The 19,429-nt window shown below is 40.2% G+C and overlaps 1 protein-coding gene and 1 pseudogene across 4 annotated transcripts in view; both read left to right on the plus strand.

The window, feature by feature from the left end:
• IL34 (interleukin 34) overlaps positions 1–19,429 on the plus strand; it is a 79,872-nt gene that overhangs the window by 42,992 nt on the left and 17,451 nt on the right. The window lies entirely within an intron of this gene.
• On the plus strand, positions 14,460–17,761 carry LOC112857467 (dnaJ homolog subfamily C member 7 pseudogene; annotated as a pseudogene).

A 19,429-nucleotide genomic window follows, 5' to 3' on the forward strand; every position in this document is an offset into this window, starting at 1 on the left:
ATGTAGATGCCTTCAGGGTGTGCTTAGGCAAGTGAGCAGCACGTTCTCAAGAGCAGGGGCTTCTAAGATGAAGCAAGATATGAAGAAAAAAAATGTCCATTTGTCAGCGTCTGGGCTACAGAAAGCAAAGGAATGAAAGATTCCTGAAGGTTGATATTTCAGATAATACATTTATAGAGTTAATGAAGAAGAGCTGGCCCAACGCTCTTGGCCCCTGACCAGATTTTTCTGCAGTCTTTAATTCCGAGGCTCCCTCAGAGCAGAATTTCTTCACCATAGGGCAGGTATGTGTTTAACTTCATTAGAATTGACAAACCGTCTTCCGAAATGATTGTACTGGTTTACATTCTCAAGGGTAACGTGTGAGAGTTACAGCTGTTCCCCATCCTCGTGAACTGAGTTATTTTTAGGTGATAGTTATTTGCTGCATAGAGAGGATGACCCTCTGCCGAGGTGTCCCTCCAGGGCCCTGTCAGGCTAAAGACCCTCCAGCTACTGGCTTCTACCTCATTCCTGTTTGCTTTGTTGTGTTTTCTGTTATTCTGTTGTTCCAGGGAAGTTTTCACGCGCTAAGGTTTGCTGGAGTCTCTTTGTCCCCTATCCGTTTCTTCCAAGAACAACGCTAGTGTGGAGTCTCCACTCTCTGTTCTTCCACTCTTGAGTCTCCTTGCTTCTCAGGGGTCAGAGGTTGAGCTTAAGGGCTGGAGGTCAGAGGTCCGAGTTCTTCAGAGGGACAGCAGCAGCTTTCTTAAAGCAGGAGCTGTTTAGAGCGTTCAGGGGTCCCATGTGACCAGTTCCACACTGAGTTTCTTTCTTCTTTCACAATCCAGTAAAGTGTTTTCCTCACAGATCTCTATTGATGGTGCAAAAGCAACAGCAATAAAGGAAATCATTCAAAAATAAAAGAGGAGGCATAAGTTTTCCAAAACTCATTTTTACTGCTATTTATAATAGTGAATAATAATAATGGTAAATACTGAGCTACTGTGCACACTACACCAGCTCATGTTCTGAGCTTTCCATGCACAGAAACTCCGCAAATCCCCACATAACCCTTTGAGGCTGGAATTTGATATCAGGCGCATTTTACAGATGAGCCTGAGGCGAGAAGAGAATCTTCACCTCTCCTGCTGCAAGGTGGAGCCAGAATTCAAACTCAGGCATTTGTAGCTTCAGAGTCTCTATCTTACCTGCATGTTTTTTCCTTAGGTCATTCACATTTTAGAAACTTAGCTCATATTTGTTTAAATATTACCTGCCATAAATGGATGGTCACAAAAATGAATAGTCTGATAACGTAATTCTAACATGTTCTTGTTTCTCCTCCCTCATTCCCATTTTTTAAAAATGGTTTGTGGTTTTGGTTTCATGGTTAAGAAAATTTTGTCCACCTGAAAGCCACAAAGATTTACTCCTAGATTTTCTTCCAGAATTTTTGTAGTTTTAGGTTATTTGTCCGGGGATGTTCAATAGTTTCCGCAGTACTGGTTGAAAGGACTCCTTTGTCCTGTTTTCTCTGAGTCTGGCTTTTCTCAGTAAATGGGAGGGTTAATGCACAGAGGTGCCACAAGGAGAAAAAGGCATAATCATTTTGCTATACCAGACGTAAACCCACTGGCACATGGTTAGCACTCAAAAAATAGCAATTAGTTCTCAGATTATGCCAACTGCTTTCCTGTGGTTTGACATTAAAGTCATTTCCAGTTTTCTTTCTTCAAATGTAAATAGCAATGCAATAGATATTCCAGGCGTCCAGCTTTCCTTCTTCTTTAAAATTATTTTAGGGTATATTTATGGATCTTTATCCATACTACAAGTTAGTGCTAAAAGTGTTTGGACCCCTGCACTCTGGAAACCATGCATTGCTTTTGACACAGCCCTGCTTCCAACCAGAGGAAGCTTCTTGGAGGGTTAAGAATTGGAATCATTGCCTTCCCTTGGAAACCTTTCCTGTCTCCTGACCCCACACTCAGCCCAGGGTCCCCTGGTTAGTGTTCCTCATCTTCTCTTTAACTGCACGCACTTTCCTATGATACTGTTTTCTACGCAGTTATTTACGTGTTGCCTCCCCCACTGGTCTGTGTGCTTCTTACTGGAATCATAACTTACTCATTCCTAGCACAGTGGCTGCGCATAGTAGACACTTAGTACAATGGTGACTATAAGAATGGCATCGAGTACTGCTACTGGGTGGGCGGACTCCTCTGAGACGAGCCTTCTGATAACAGCATTCTTTCACCTTGCTTCCATGACATCTCTTTGTTTATAGTTTTCTCTAAGTGAGGCATTGTAGCCTTGGTTAATGTTGGATGGTGTTACAGGATGCCCGGATTCTGCATTAAGTAACATTGGATCCCAGACTGAGGAAATTACTTTCTGTTCTTTTTCAACCCTTCTTTCCTAGGAAGGGTTTCTCAGCCTGAGTGCTATTGACATTTGTGGCTGGAAAATTCTTTGCCATCGGGGGCTGCTCTGTGCATTGTAGGGTGTTTGTGGCATCTCTGGCCTACATGCACTAAATGCCAGTAGCAGTCCCACCCTTAGTTGTGACAAGCAAAAATACCTCTTGACATTGCCAGATATCACCTGGGGGACAGAGCCCAGCTCCTGGTTGAGAACTACTACTCTGGGGAAAAGAGTCTGTGCCAATATATTTTAAACACTGTTCTAACCCTTGCTCATCTCTCTTTTCCGAAAAGAGGGAGCCAGATCCCTAGCTCAGAGCCTTCAGCAGGCAAAGCTTTCTCACCAGGACTTAATGACATTGTTTTGCTTTCCTTGATGTCCCTTTTCCATTTTGGCAAGCAAGAACTCTTTTTCTTTTGATGAAAGTGTTATAAAGTTTTCTTTACAAATTAATTTAAGTAAAAAGGTGAGTACATCTAGAGGAATATATCTCAGTATATATAAATATGGCCCAAACAGTGTTGTGCTAGACACCTGGCTCCGAGAAGAGGCTGTGTAACTCATCGTCCTGTTTCAGCGCTTCGGTCATCTGTGGTACTGGGCAGGTGTTCATGTTTTGTTTCATCCAAGACAATATGCCAGCTTGGGTGATGCCCTAGGGATCTGGCATGGGTGCCAAGCCTCCCAGATGGGCTGCTACTGGTGATTACATACATGCAGCACCTGCCAGAAATGTTCAGCTTGCTGCAAGCATTTGGTCTGTGGACCCAGGAGTGGTTCTTACTGATAGAATCTTCCAGGTGACTTTGGATCACAAGGGTTAAGGCACTGCATGTCTGGGTCCCACCCAGTTTTGTCTGGGAAACAAACATTTGAAAACAGATCACACAGGCCTGAAGCCCTTTCTGATTTCATAGAGAGGTTGGATGTGGGAGGAAAGCAAACATTTCCATCCTATCAGACATCTTGGCAAAAACTGCTAATTGGTTGCTGCCTCTGCTTGCTTTGTGGGGAAAAGGCTTGATCAGATAGCAAAGTAAGTGAGAATATCACACTTAGCAACCCTTGATGAATTAATGGGTGTAGACATTAAGCATCAGTGGCTGTCAACATCAGAAAAGAATGAATATCAGAGACATTACACACCTCCTGTTGAAATATCCCAGTTCCACTTAGAGTGGGGACAAAGGGTTTGAGCTTGAGTCTGAGCCAGTTGCCAATATGCAGAAACAGAGGACAAAGGAACATATTGAATTATACTGTGAGTGTGCAGTCAACAAAGTCTGGACTGGAGATACTCTAGAGAGCAAATATCCTGGGTTCTTCAACAGATGAATTATAAGAGAAAGAATGGGATGGAGGAGAAACCCCATAGATTAAAAGAGATCTAAAAGTTATGTGAAATTTTAAAAAAGGACAAAGCTTAAAAACTATAGTGTTGAGGGATGCACACTTGATAAAAAGTGTGGTTGATAAAGCCATAAAGAAACCAACAATGTGAATGCTATTATGGGATGGTGGTTACTTTTTTTGGGAGAGCTGTGATTGGGATAGGTCTCATGGGGGGGCTTTTTGGGTGCCTGGCCAACCTTTCTATTTCTTGATTGGGTGGTTGTTGTAAGGCATGGTTGTCTGTACATTTGTTTTATGCTATATGTATCTGTGTTTAAATATTTAATATGTTAATATTTTATTTTAAATATTTTATTTTATTATTATTTTTAAGTAATCTCTACACCTGGCATGGGGCTCAAACTTACAATCCCGAGATCAAGAGTCACATACTCTAGTTACTGAGCAAGCCAGGCAACCTGATGTGTGTTTTATTTTAAAATAAAAAGTTTTTTAAAAGCATATGTTTTAAAAAATAATATGCAACCTTTTGTAGGCAAAAAGACAAACTATGAAAAACATGTTTCTATTTTAAAATATAAAAAGTTTAAGGATAAAGCTAATAAAAATGTTTTATCTCAAGGGAGAGAGAAATAATGTAGGAGAAAGATAGGGACTGGAAGCTAGAACTTTCTGAACATACTTTTTATAGTCTGTATTTAGCAATTATGTGTTTTATATAATTAAAATAACAAACACATGGAAATGCATGGTTCTTTGACTAACAGTTCCATTGGGGAGATAACTAAAGATAGAAGAAAATAGAAAGAAATCTTAAACTGCATGGACTTGTCTTTTTTTTTTATTATTTTAAAATTTTTATTTTTTATTTTTTAAAATTTGCATCCAAATTAGTTAGCATATAGTGCAACAATGATTTCAGGAGTAGATTCCTTAGTGCCCCTTACCCATTTAGCCCATCCCCCCTCCCACAACAACTCCAGTAACCCTCTGTTTGTTCTCTGTATTTATGAGTCTCTTCTTTTTTGACCCCCTCCCTGTTTTTATATTATTTTTATTTCCCTTCCCTTATGTTCATCTATTTTGTCTCTTAAAGTCCTCATATGAGTGAAGTCTTATGTTTTTTGTCTTTCTCTGACTAATTTCACTTAGGATAATACCCTCCAGTTCCATCCATGTAGTTGGAAATGGCAAGATTTCATTCTTTTTGATTGTCGAGTAATACTCCATTGTGTGTGTGTGTGTTTGTGTGTGTGTGTATGTATGTATATATATATACCGCATCTTCTTTATCCATTCATCCATCGGTGGACATTTGGGCTCTTTCCATACTTTGGCTATTGTTGATAGTGCTGCTATAGACATAGGGGTGCACGTGTCCCTTTGAAACATGTCCCTTCGAAACACCTGTATCCCGTGGATAAATGCCTAGTACTGCAATTGCTGGGTTGTAGGGTAGTTCTGTTTTTAGTTTTTTGAGGAACCTCCATCCTGTTTTCCAGAGTGGCTGCACCGGTTTGCATTTCCACCAGCAGTGCAAAAGAGATCCTCTTTCTTTGCATCCTCGCCAACATCTGTTGTTGCCTGAGTTGTAAATGTTAGCCATTCTGACAGGTGTCACGTGGTATCTCATTGTGGTTTTGGTTTGTATTTCTCTGATGATGAGTGATGTTGAGCATTTTCATCTGTCGGTTGGCCATCCGGATGTCTTCTTTGGAGAAGTGTCTCTTCATGTCTTTTGCCCATTTCTTCACTGGTTGTTTGTTTTTTGGGTGTTGAGTTTGGTAAGTTCTTCATAGATGTTGGATACTAACTCTTTATCTGATATGTCGTTTGCAAATACCTTCTCCCATTCTGTCGGTTGCCTTTTAGTTTTGCTGATTGTTTCTTTCACTGTGCAGAAGCTTTTTATTTTGATGAGGTCCCAATAGTTCATTTTTGCTTTCATTTCCCTTGCCTCCAGAGACGTGTTGAGTAAGAAGTTGCTGTGGCCAAGATCAAAGAGGTTTTTGCCTGCTTTCTCCTCGAGGAGTTTGATGGCTTCCTATCTTACATTGAGGTCTTTTCATCCATTTTGAGTTTATTTTTGTGTATGGTGTAAGAAAGTGGTCCAGGTTCATTCTTCTGCATGTCGCTGTCCAGTTTTCCCAGCACCACTTGCTGAAGAGACTGTCTTTTTTCCATCGGATATTCTTTCCTGCTTTGTCACAGATTAGTTGGCCACGTATTTGTGGGTCCATTTCTGGGTTCTCTATTCTGTTCCATTGATCTGAGTGTCTGTTCTTGTGCCAGTACCATACTGTCTTGATGATTACAGCTTTTGTGGTATAGCTTGAAGTCCAGGATTGTGATGCCTCCTGCTTTGGTTTTCTTTTTCTGGCTATTCGGGGTCTTTTCTGGTTCCATACAAACTTTAGGATTGTTAGTTCTAGCTCTGTGAAGAATGCTGGTGTTAGTTTGATAGGGATTGCATTGAATATGTAGATTGCTTTTGGTAGTATCTACATTTTAACAATATTTGTTCTTCCTATCCAGGAGCATGGAATCTTTTTCCATTTTTTTGTGTCTTCTTCAATTTCTTTCATAAGTTTTCTGTAGTTTTCAGTGTATAGATTTTTCACCTCTTTGGTTATATTTATTCCTAGGTATTTTATGGTTTTTGGTGCAACTATAAATGGGATCGATTCCTTGATTTCTCTTTCTGTTGCTTCACTGTTGGTGTATAGGAATGCAACTGATTTCTGTGCGTTGATTTTATATCCTGCCACTTCGCTGAATTCATGAATCAATTGTAGCAGTTTTTTGGTGGAATATTTTGGGTTTTCCATATAGAGTATCATGTCATCTGCGAAGAGTGAAAGTTTGACCTCCTCCTGGTCGATTTGGATGCCTTTTATTTCTTTGTGTCGTCTGATTGCAGAGGCTAAGACTTCCAATATGTTGAATAACAGTAGCAAGAGTGGACATCCCTGTCTTGTTCCTGACCTTAAGGGGAAAGCTCTCAGTTTTTCCCCATTGAGGATGATATTAGTGTTGGGTCATTCATATATGGCTTTTATGATCTCAAGGTAGCATGGACTTGTCTTATTAAGTTACAATATCAGTGTTAGGGGCACCTGGGTGGCTTAGTGGGTTAAGCGTCTGACTTAGGCTCAGGTCATGCATGATCTCATGGTTCGTGGGTTTGAGCCCTGCATCAGGCTCTGTGCTGATAGCTCAGAGCCTGAAGCCTGCTTCAGATTCTGTGTCTCCCTCTCTCTCTGCCCCTCCCCTGCTCGCACTCCGTCTCTCTCTTTCAAAAATAAATAAACATTTAGGGTGCCTGGGTGGCTCAGTCAGTTAAGCACCCGACTTCAGCTCAGGTCATGATCTCATAACTCGTGAGTTTGAGCCCTGTGTTGGGCTCTGTGCTGACAGCTCAGAGCCTGGAGCCTGCCTCAGATTCTATGCCCTCCTCTCTTTCTGTCCCTTCCCCGTTTGTGCTCTATCTCAAAAATAAATAAATATTTAAAAAGTGTTAAAAAAAACAAAATAAACACTTAAAAAATTATAATATCATTGTTACCATTTTGAAACTACTATCCATATAGAAGGATAAAACAAGTAATCATCTTAAGTCTCATTAAGAAACAAGATTTTCAGCACAAGACAAAAGAAATGCAAATAATTCAAAGAAGAAGTTAAAAAAAACCCTTATAATTCTAATGACTTATCTATAAGTTAATGATTTATTTTTCTGTTTCTTAAAAACTTTAACTGCCTAGGTCTGTCCACCCGAAAAGCCTATAGACACTGAATCAGGTAGTCATAAGCACTCCTGGTGTTCAGGGTGTGGTTTCTAAGTACCAGTCCCCGCTAAAAGAGTTCCTTGGAAAAGTAGCTGATTTCTAGTCTAAGGCAGAAATGTCCAAGATGAGGCTGGAATCTCAGTCATACTTGAAAGCAAGGAAGTTATTGAAGACTCCTGGAGCCCTGTCAGTAGGACAGGACCTTACTGGAAGGAGCTCCCACTAGCCTAATGATGAAATAATTTGAACATCAAGAAGAATAACAAAAGCCACTTTGGAAAACAGCTTGACAATTTCTTATTGTTTAATCTCCAGCTATCATATGACCTAGTGACTCACTCCTAGGTATTTCCCTAACAAAAATAAAAATATATGTCCACTGAAGGACCATCTGGATGCCAATGTATATAGCTTTATTCATACTTGCAAAAACCTGGAAACAACACAAATGTCTGTCAACTCAGAAATGGATAAACAAACTGTGGAATAAATAGGATTACTACTCAGTAATAAAAGGAACAGACTGCTGCTACACTCACCAATGTGTTGAATCCCCAACACATTTACTAAATGAAAGACGACACAACAGAAATGGCACCATACTATATAATTCTGTTTTATATAATACTATATAATTCTGTTTATATAATAAGGGCATACTATATAATTCTGTTTTATATAATACTATATAATTCTGTTTATATAATAAGGGAGAAACCTTACTAGGGACAGCATTTGGATAAATGATTGCCAGAGGTGTAGGGTGGGGCAGGGGATTGGCTGCAAAGGGATACAAGGGAAGTTTTTGGGGTGATAGAAATGTTCCAGATCTTAAAATAATGTGTTGGTGTATATAGTTATTAAAACTCATCCAACTGTACACTTAAAGAGGATGAACTTTAGTGTGTGTCAATTATTCCTCAATAAACCTGACTTAAAAGTAACTTTAATGGGTTGAAATATGTAAATAAAAAATTAATAAATTTAAAATGATGCTGAAAAATCATCATTAATTACCTTTGGAGGATTCTAGGAAAGAACTCATTCTGAAAACTGGTAGGTAAGTCAAAGGAAAGAATCAGACTTTTATCCTGATTTTTCCATACAGACCAAAATTTGAGATAAGAAAATAGATGGGGAGGGAAAGTTCTCCATTCTAGGAGGATCACGTTAATATAAACATAGAAGGAAAGATACAAGCATCAAGGCACCACCTGGATTGACTAATGGAACACTGATGAGAGCTAGAATCTTCACTGTTTGATGAAAGGTAAAAGGCTGATAGAGAACTTTGTAATAGATGAATCATGGAGAAAGAACACGACATTAGCTCACTGAGATGAGAAAACATTTTGTGCCTCCTGCTGGAAGGCAATATGTCCTGTGAAAATTATACTCAAACCCAATAGAGCTTTTTGAATATTGAGGTATGCAGAGATAAATATGTTGAATGACATTCCAAGGATGCAATCAGCCAGATCCAGAATGTGGTAAGTCTATAGGACATTGACCCCATTGCTTCAGCAACAACAAAAAGGGAAAGTAAACTTTTAGAGATTAAAAAATCTTAAGAGTTCAGAACTTGCTACAGATCTACAGATCTACAGAAATCAAGCTAGCGTGGTACTGACATAGAGGTAGCTGGACATCTAGATCTATGGTCAACTGAGTTTTGCTGAGGATGCCAGCCAGTGAAGGAAGAATGGTCATTTAAAAAAAAAAAATGATCCTCGCCCACCAACGCAAGTTATTCAAGACAGCACAGGGGAAGTGCCCTACAGTTCCGCACCACTCCAGGGACTATCCAAAATGACGAAACGGAAGAATTCCCCTCAAAAGAATCTCCAGGAAATAACGGCAGCGAATGAACTGGATTTAAACAATATAACAGAAAGTGAATTTAGAATAGTAGTCATAAAATTAATCGCTGGGCTTGAAAACAGTATAGAGGACAGCAGAGAATATATTGCTACAGAGATCAAGGGACAAAGGAACAACCAGGAGGAGCTAAAAAATGCTATAAATGAGCTGCAAAATAAAATGGAGACAACCACAGCTCAGATTGAAGAGGCAGAGGAGAGAATAGGTGAATTAGAAGATAAAATTATGGAAAAAGAGGAAGCTGAGAAAGAGAGAAAAGAAATCCAGGAGTATGAGGGGAGAATTAGAGAACTAAGTGATGCACTAAAGAGAAATAATCTACGTGTAATTGGTATTCCAGAGGAGGAAGAGAGAGGGAAAGGTGCTGAAGGTGTACTTGAAGAAATAATAGCTGAGAACTTCCCTGATCTGGGGAAGGAAAAAGGCATTGAAATCCAAGAGGCACAGAGAATTCCCTTCAGACGTAATAACTTGATTCAATCTTCTGCACGACATATAGTGAAACTGGCAAAATACAAGGATAAAGAGAAAATTCTGAAAGCAGCTAGGGATAAACGTGCTCTAACGTATAAAGGGAGACCGGTAAGACTCGTGACGGATCTCTCTACTGAAACTTGGCAGGCCAGAAAGGAATGGCAGGAAATCTTCAATGTGATGAACAGCAAAAATATGCAGCTGAGAATCCTTTATCCAGCAAATCTGTCATTTAGAATAGAAGGAGAGATAAAGGTCTTCCCAAACAAACAAAAACTGAAGGAATTCATCACCACTAAACCAGCCCTACAAGAGATCCTAAGGGGGATCCTGTGAGACAAAGTACCAGAGACATTGCTACAAGCATGAAACCTACAGACATCACAATGACTCTAAACTCATATCTTTCTATAACAACACTGAATGTAAATGGACTAAATGCGCCAACCAAAAGACATAGGGTATCAGAATGGATAAAAAAAAACAAGACCCATCTATTTTCTGTCTACAAGAGACTTGTTTTAGACATGAGGACACCCTCAGATTGAAAGTGAGGGGATGGAGAACTATTTACCATGCTACTGGAAGTCAAAAGAGAGCTGGAGTAGCCATACTTATATCAGAAAAACTAAACTTTAAATTAAAGGCTGTAACAAGAGATGAAGAAGGGAATTATATAATAATTACAGGGTCTATCCATCAGGAAGAACTAACAATTATAAATGTCTATGTGCCGAATACGGGAGCCCCCAAATATATAAAACAATTACTCACAAACATAAGCAACCTTATTGATAAGTATGTGATAATTGCAGGGGACTTTAACACCTCACTTACAACAATGGATAGATGATCTAGACACACAGTCAATAAAGAAACAAGGGCCCTGAATGATGTATTGGATCAGATGGACTTAACAGATATATTTAGAACTCTGCATCCCAAAGCAACAGAATATACTATCTTCTTCAGTGCACATGGAACATTCTCCAAGATAGATCACATACTGGGTCACAAAACAGCCCTTCATAAGTATACAAGAATTGAGATCATACCATGCATACTTTCAGACCACATTGCTATGAAGCTTGAAATCAACCAAAGGAAAAAGTCTGGAAAACCTCCAAAAGCATGGAGGTTAAAGAACACCCTAGTAAAGAATGAATGGGTCAACCAGGCAATTAGAGGAGAAATTTAAAAATATATGGAAACAATCAAAAATGAAAATACAACAATCCAAATGCTTTGGGATGCAGCGAAGGCAGTCCTGAGAGGAAAATACATTGCAATCCAGGCCTATCTCAAGAAACAAGAAAAATCCCAAATACAAAATCTAACCGCACATCTAAAGGAAATAGAAGCAGAACAGCAAAGACCCCCCAAACCCAGCAGAAGAAGAGAAATAATAAAGATCAGAGCAGAAATACACAATATAGAGTCTAAAAAAACTGTAGAGCAGATAAATGAAACCAAGAGTTGCTTTTTTGAAAAAATAAACAAAATTGATAAACCTCTAGCCAGGCTTCTCAAAAAGAAAAGGGAGATGACCCAAATAGATAAAATCATGAATGAAAATGGAATTATTACAACCAATCCCTCAGAAATACAAGCAATTATCAGGGAATACTATGAAAAACTATATGCCAACAAACTGGACAACCTGGAAGAAATGGACAAATTCCTAAACACCCACACACTTCCAAAACTCAATCAGGAGGAGCTAGAAAGCGTGAACAGACCCATAACCAGTGAAGAAATTGAATCAGTTATCAAAAATCTCCTAACAGGGGCGCCTGGGTGGCGCAGTCGGTTAAGCGTCCGACTTCAGCCAGGTCACGATCTCGCGGTCCGTGAGTTCGAGCCCCGCGTCAGGCTCTGGGCTGATGGCTCAGAGCCTGGAGCCTGTTTCAGATTCTGTGTCTCCCTCTCTCTCTGCCCCTCCCCCGTTCATGCTCTGTCTCTCTCTGTCCCAAAAATAAATAAACGTTGAAAAAAAAAAAATCTCCCAACAAATAAGAGTCCAGGACCAGATGGCTTCCCAGGGGAGTTCTACCAGACGTTTAAAGCAGAGATAATACCTATCCTTCTCAAGCTGTTCCAAGAAATAGAAAGGGAAGGAAAACTTCCAGACTCATTCTATGAAGCCAGTATTACTTTGATTCCTAAACCAGACAGAGACCCAATAAAAAAAGAGAACTACAAGCCAATATCCCTGATGAATATGGATGCAAAAATTCTCAATAAGATACTAGCAAATCGAATTCAACAGCATATAAAAAGAATTGTTCACCATGATCAAGTGGGACTCATTCCTGGGATGCAGGGCTGGTTCAACATTTGCAAATCAATCAACGTGATACATCACATTAATAAAAGAAAAGGTAAGAACCACATGATCCTGTCAATTGATGCAGAAAAAGCATTTGACAAAATTCAGCATCCCTTCTTAATAAAAACCCTCGAGAAAGTCGGGATAGAAGGAACATACTTAAAGATCATAAAAGCCATTTATGAAAAGCCCACAGCTAAAATCATCCTCAATGGGGAAAAACTGAGAGCTTTTTCCCTGAGACCAGGAACACGACAGGGATGTCCACTCTCACCGCTGTTGTTTAACATAGTGTTGGAAGTGCTAACATTAGCAATCAGACAACAAAAGGAAATCAAAGGCATCAAAATTGGCAAAGATGAAGTCAAGCTTTCACTTTTTGCAGATGACATGATATTATATGTGGAAAATCCGATAGACTCCACCAAAAGTCTGCTAGAACTGATACATGAATTCAGCAAAGTTGCAGGATACAAAATCAATGTACAGAAATCAGTTGCATTCTTATACACTAATAATGAAGCAACGGAAAGACAAATAAAGAAACTGATCCCATTCACAATTGCACCAAGAAGCATAAAATACCTAGGAATAAATCTAACCAAAGATGTACAAGATCTGTATGCTGAAAACTATAGAAAGCTTAGGAAGGAAATTGAAGAAGATATAAAGAAATGGAAAAACATTCCGTGCTCATGGGTTGGAAGAATAAATATTGTCAAAATGTCAATACTACCCAAAGCTATCTACACATTCAATGCAATCCCAATCAAAATTGCACCAGCATTCTTCTCGAAGCTAGAACAAGCAATCCTAAGATTCATATGGAACTACCTAAGGCCCTGAATAGCCAAAGTAATTTTGAAGAAGACCAAATCAGGAGGCATCACAATCCCAGACTTTAGCCTCTACTACAAAGCTGTAATCATCAAGACAGCATGGTTTTGGCACAAAAACAGACACACAGACCAATGGAATACAATAGAAACCCCAGAATTAGACCCACAAAAGTATGGCCAACTAATCTTTGGCAAAGCAGGAAAGAATATCCAATGGAAAAAAGACAGCCTCTTTAACAAATGGTGCTGGGAGAACTGGACAGCAACATGCAGAAGGTTGAAACTAGACCACTTTCTCACACCATTCACAAAAATAAACTCAAAATGGATAAAGGACCTGAATGTGAGACAGGAAACCATCAAAACCCTAGAGGAGAAAGCAGGAAAAGACCTCTCTGACCTCAGCCATAGCAATTTCTTACTTGACACATCCCCAGAGGCAAGGGAATTAAAAGCAAAATGAACTCTTGGGACCTAATGAAGACAAAAAGCTTCTGCACAGCAAAGGAAACAATCAACAAAACTAAAAGGCAACCAACGGAATGGGAAAAGATATTTGCAAATGACATACCGGACAAAGGGCTAGTATCCAAAATCTATAAAGAGCTCACCAAACTTCACACCCGAAAAACAATCCAGTGAAGAAATGGGCAAAAAACATGAATAGACACTTCTCTAAAGAAGACATCCAGATGGCCAACAGGCACATGAAAAGATGCTCAACGTCGCTCCTCATCAGGGAAATACAAATCAAAACCACACTCAGATATCACCTTACGCCAGTCAGAGTGGCCAAAATGAACAAATCAGGAGACTATAGATGCTGGAGAGGATGTGGAGAAACAGGAGCCCTCTTGCACTGTTGGTGGGAATGCAAACTGGTGCAGCCACTCTGGAAAACAGTGTGGAGTTTCCTCAAAAAATCAAGAATAGACCTACCCTATGACCCAGCAGTAGCACTGCTAGGAATTTATCCAAGGGATACAGGAGTACTGATGCATAGGGGCACTTGGACCCCAATGTTTATAGCAGCACTCTGAACAATAGCCAAATTATGGAAAGAGCCTAAATGTCCATCACCTGATGAATGGATAAAGAAATTGTGGTTTATATACACAATGGAGTACTACGTGGCAATGAGAAAGAATGAAATAGGGCCTTTTGTAGCAACGTGAATGGAACTGGAGAGTGTTATGCTAAGTGAAATAAGCCATACAGAGAAAGACAGATACCATATGTTTTCACTCTTATGTGGACCCTGAGAAACTTAACAGGAACCCATGGGGGAGGGGAAGGAAAAAAAAAAAAAAAAGAGAGGTTAGAGTGGGAGAGAGCCAAAGCATAAGAGACTCTTAAAAACAGAACAAACTGAGGGCTGATGGGGGGTGGGAGGGAGGGGAGGGTGGGTGATGGGTATTGAAGAGGGCATCTTTTGGGATGAGCACTGGGTGTTGTATGGAAACCAATTTGACAATAAATTTCATATATTAAAAAAAAATGGTGCTCGGACAGCTGGCCACATGAAAAAGAATGAAGTTGGGCTCTTAGCTCACATCATATACAAAAATTAACTCCAGATCTATCACAGACTTAAATGTAAGAGCTACAACTATAAACCTCTTAGAATGAAACATATATAAATCTTTGTGACCTTGGATTAGGCTACAGTTTCTTAGATGGGACACCAAAAGCAAAGACAACCAAAAAAGAAAAAAAAAAAAAAGATAAACTGGACTTCATCAAATTTAAAAACTTTTGTGCATGCTGGGACACTATCAAGAAAGTGAAAAGACAACCCACAAAATGGGAGAACATAGTTACAAATCATGTATCTGATGAGAGTCTAGAACCCAGAATGTATAAAGAGCTTTTACAACTCAAAAATAAAAAGGTAGAGATGCCTGACTCTTGATCTTGGCATCTTGAATTCGAGCCCCATGTTAGGTGTGGAGATTACTTAAAAATGAATTCTTAAAAAATAAAAAATAAAGAGATAATCTATTTTAAAAACAGGCAAAGGACTTCAATAGACTTTTTTCTAAAGAAGATAAATGGCCAGTAAGCACATGAAAAGATGCTCTGTAGTCATCAGGAAAATACAAGTAGAAACCACATTTTGCACCCACTGATGGGTATAATAAAAAAGAGTAACAAATGTTGACAAGGCTGTGGAGAAATCAGAGCCTCATTCACTGCTGATGGGATATACACTTTGGAAAACTCCTTTGGAAAACAGACTGAATGGTTCCCTCAAAAAGTCAAACACAGAGTGACCATATGACCTGGCAACCCCATTCCTGGGAATATACCCAAGAGAAAACATGTCCACACAAATGTTCATAGCAGGACTATTCATAATAGCCCCCTAATGAGAACAACCCAAATGTCCCTCAGCTGGTGAAGGACTAGAGAAAATGTGTATCCATACAATGGAATATTATTTGACGATAAAAAGGAATGAAGTATGGTCTCAGTGGTAAGACAGTGTTGCTGCGGAGTGCCATGTGTTAATGGTGGTGACAGAACCAGAGCTGCTCCGCAATGAAGTAAGGAGGGAGGCAGAGTCTTTCAAGGAAAAAGGAAATGCGAACCATACCAGGAAAGATTATAATGAAGCTTGTAACCATTATACAAAGGACAAAGATATGTGTCCTAAAAATTCTAGCTGTAATGAGAATTGAGCAGCCGCTTTCATGATGCTCAGAGGGTTCCAGGAAACTTTTGGAGATGCACAGCAGTGAAGTTGAATGACAGTTTCCCCTGGGGACATCTATGGGAAGGCAAATGCCCCCTATCTCAAGGGAATGCCATGGCAGCATGTCACAGTTTCCAGAGAGTCCTGCAACTGGATCAAAAAATTCTCAGGCACAACAGGAGTTCAAGAATGCTCATAGAATATGAGAAAATAACAGAAACAGATTTTGAGAAGTCGGATTTTCGGAAAGTGGTTTTCTGCATAGAGTGTTCCCTGCCTGCCATTGCTTCAAAATCACCAAAGCATACTATTTAGCAATGCTGGGTCATTATCCAGAAGCACAGTTTGTGGCCAGTGACATTCCACCAATGTGCATGCTGTGTAGGAATGAGGTCTTTGCCTATATTATGAAGACTGTATTGAGAAGGCACTTCAGTTTTTTGTACAGGCTCCCAAGATGGCTCCTGATCATCAAAATGACTACCTGGCTTGCAGAAATGCCAAAGCACTTAAAGCAAAGAGGATGGGAATAAAGCATTTAAAGAAGGAAATTACAAGCTGGCATGTGAACTGTACACAGAAGCCTTGGGGAACAGACCCCAACAATATAAAAACAAATGCTGAACTCTACTATAATTGGGGTACAGATCATTCCAAGCTTAGGAAAGGAGATGGTGCAATAGAAGACAGCACAAATGCAGTGAAGCTCGATGCCACTCACTTACAATACTCCATGGGAAGAGCTCAGTGTAACATGGGCACAGAAAAATATGAAGAGGCAGTGCAGGACTGTGGAAAAGTGCAGCAGACGGAGAAAACATAAGAACAAATACAGCTCCTAAAAAATGCACAGCTGGAGTGAAGAAAAGGAAAGATTATTACAAGATTCTGGGAGTGGACACGAATGCCTCTGAGGACAAGATCAAGAAAACTTACCAAAAATGAGCCTTGGAGCATCATGCAGATGGGCTCAGGGGAGCCAGTGCTGAAGCTTAGAACGAGGAGGAGAAAAAGTTCAAGAAGTCAGAGAAGCTTTTATTGTCCCCACTGGTCCCAAGAAGAAGAGTCACTGTACATTGGACAGGACCTGGGTGAGAAGGGCATGAATATGGGTGAGTTTGATGCCAACTGTATTTTCTTTGGCATTCTTTGGTGGTGCTGGGCCTTCAGCTTTGAAGCATCTGGTCCAGGGAATTTCCTTTTTCAATTTGGCTAGCAAGAGAAAACCATCCAAAATCCAGAGAGTGCAGACTTGCTCAGTATGACCTTGAATGTGGACAAAATTCACCTCCTTTCTTCTTCACTTTTCCATGTTCTTGGATCAGTTTCTTCTTCTCATGTGGATACCCTGGGTCTGTGTGAATAAGGTGAAGGAAAGGGTGTGGGAGGGAGGAACGGCTTGGACAGGGAAGCAGTTTGTGAATTTTTGTTCGGCTGTTTAACTTTATTTAAAAAGGCAAAAAAATGGGGGGTGGCACCTGGCTGGCTCAGTTGGTAGAGATTACGATTCTTGATCTCAGGGTTGTGAGTTCGAGCCCCACACTGGGTGTGGAACCTACTTGAAAAAAATAAATAATAAAATAAAATCCTCTTTGGGCACCTGGATGGCTCAATTGAGTAAACGTCTGACTCTGGATTTTTGGCTCAGGTCATGCTATGGTTCGTGAGCTCGAGCCCTGAGTTGGGCTCTGCACTTACAGCACGGAGCCTGTTTGGGATTCTCTCTCCCCACTCCCCTCTCTGCCCTTCCCCCACTTGCACTTTCTCTCTCTCTCAAAATAAATAAATAAACATTAAAAAATATAAAATAAAATTAAAATACTCTTTAAAAAAGGAAAAAACAACTAAGGGGTTAAAATGTTTTGGCCCTTAAAAAAGAAAAATAAAAGGGAGGGGCACCTTGCTGGCTCAGTTGGTGGAATGTGCAACTCTTGATCTTGGGGTTGTGAGTTCGAGCCCCAGGTTGGGTGTAGAGATTACTTAAAAATAAAACCTTAAAATTTTTTTTAAAAAGGAATGAAGTACTGATAAATCTCATGTCTTAGTTTGCTTGAGCTGCCATAATAAAATGCCATAGTTAGGGTGGCTTAAAGAACAGAAATGTACTTGCTCATGGTTCTGGAAATCTGAGATCAGTGTGCTGGAATGGTTGGTTTCTTCATTTCTTTACAAAAAAATTTTTTTAAATGTTTATCTATTTTTGAGAGAGAGACACACACGGAGTGGGAACAGGAGAGGGGCAGAGAGAGGAGACACAGAATCCCAAGCAGGCTCCAGGCTCAGCACTGTCAGCACAGAGCCTGACTAGGGGCTCAAACTCATGAATCATGAGATCATGACCCGAGCCAAAGTTGGACACTTATTATTATTTTTTTTTTCAACGTTTATTTATTTTTGGGACAGAGAGAGACAGAGCATGAACAGGGGAGGGGCAGAGAGAGAGGGAGACACAGAATCGGAAACAGGCTCCAGGCTCTGAGCCATCAGCCCAGAGCCCGACGCGGGGCTCGAACTCACGGACCGCGAGATCGTGACCTGGCTGAAGTCGGACACTTAACCGACTGCGCCACCCAGGCGCCCCATGGACACTTAACCGAATGAGCCACCGAGGTGCCCCAAGAATGGAGGTTTCTGGTGTGGCCTCTCCCCTTGTTGCAGGTGGTTGCCTTCTCGTTTTGTGCTCACACGATCTCTTCTCTGTGGGGGCACACAGAAACCGCTAGCAAACTCTCTGGTGTCTCTCTTTTTTTTTTAAGTTTATTTATTTATTTTGGGACAGAGAGAGAAAAGAGAATGAGTGGGGGAGGGGCAGAAAGAGAGAGGGGGACAGAATATCTGAAGCAGGCTCTGGGCTGACAGCAGAGAGCCCGATGCAGGGCCCAAGCTCATGACCTGAGCTGAAGTCCCCCCTGTGTCTCTTCTTACAAAGGTACAAATCCCATCGTGAGGCCCCACCCTCGTGACCTCATCTAACCCTGATCTACCTCCCAGTTACCCTAATTACCTCCCAGAAGTCCCATCTCAAATACCATCACACTCAGGGCTAGGGCTTCAACATAGGAATTTAGGGGGACAACATGCAGTTTATCACATGGTACAAGATGAATGAACCCTGAAAACATTACACCAAGTGAAAGAAGCCAGTCATAAAGGGCCACATACCATATGACTCCATTAATACAAAATGTCTAGAGGAAGCAAATCCATAGAGACAAAAAGCAGATTAGTGGTTCCCAGGGACTGGGGGTGGGGGAGGGCAGGAAATACACAGTGACTGCTAATGAATACAGTTTATTTTGGGGGTAATGAAAATGTTCTGGAATTAGATTGTGGGCGATTGTTGCACAACTTTGTGAATCTACTAAAAAAAGAATCCCACTGAATTATACACTTAAATTTTTTTTAATTTACATCCAAGTTAGTATATAGTACAACAATGTTTCAGAAGTAGATTCCTTAGTGCCCCTTACCCATTTAGCCCATCCCCCCTCCCACAACCCCTCCAGTAACCCTCTGTTTGTTCTCCATATTTATGAGTCTCTTCTGTTTTGTCCCCCTCCCTGTTTTTATATTATTTTTGTTTCCCTTCACTTATGTTAATCTGTTTTGTGTCTTAAAGTCCTCATATGAATGAATCTTATGATATTTGTCTTTCTCTGACTAA

The sequence above is a fragment of the Puma concolor genome, chromosome E2, assembly GCF_028749965.1.
Source record: "Puma concolor isolate L17-30 chromosome E2, mPumCon1.1.hap2, whole genome shotgun sequence".
In the NCBI taxonomy this organism is placed as follows: domain Eukaryota; kingdom Metazoa; phylum Chordata; class Mammalia; order Carnivora; family Felidae; genus Puma; species Puma concolor.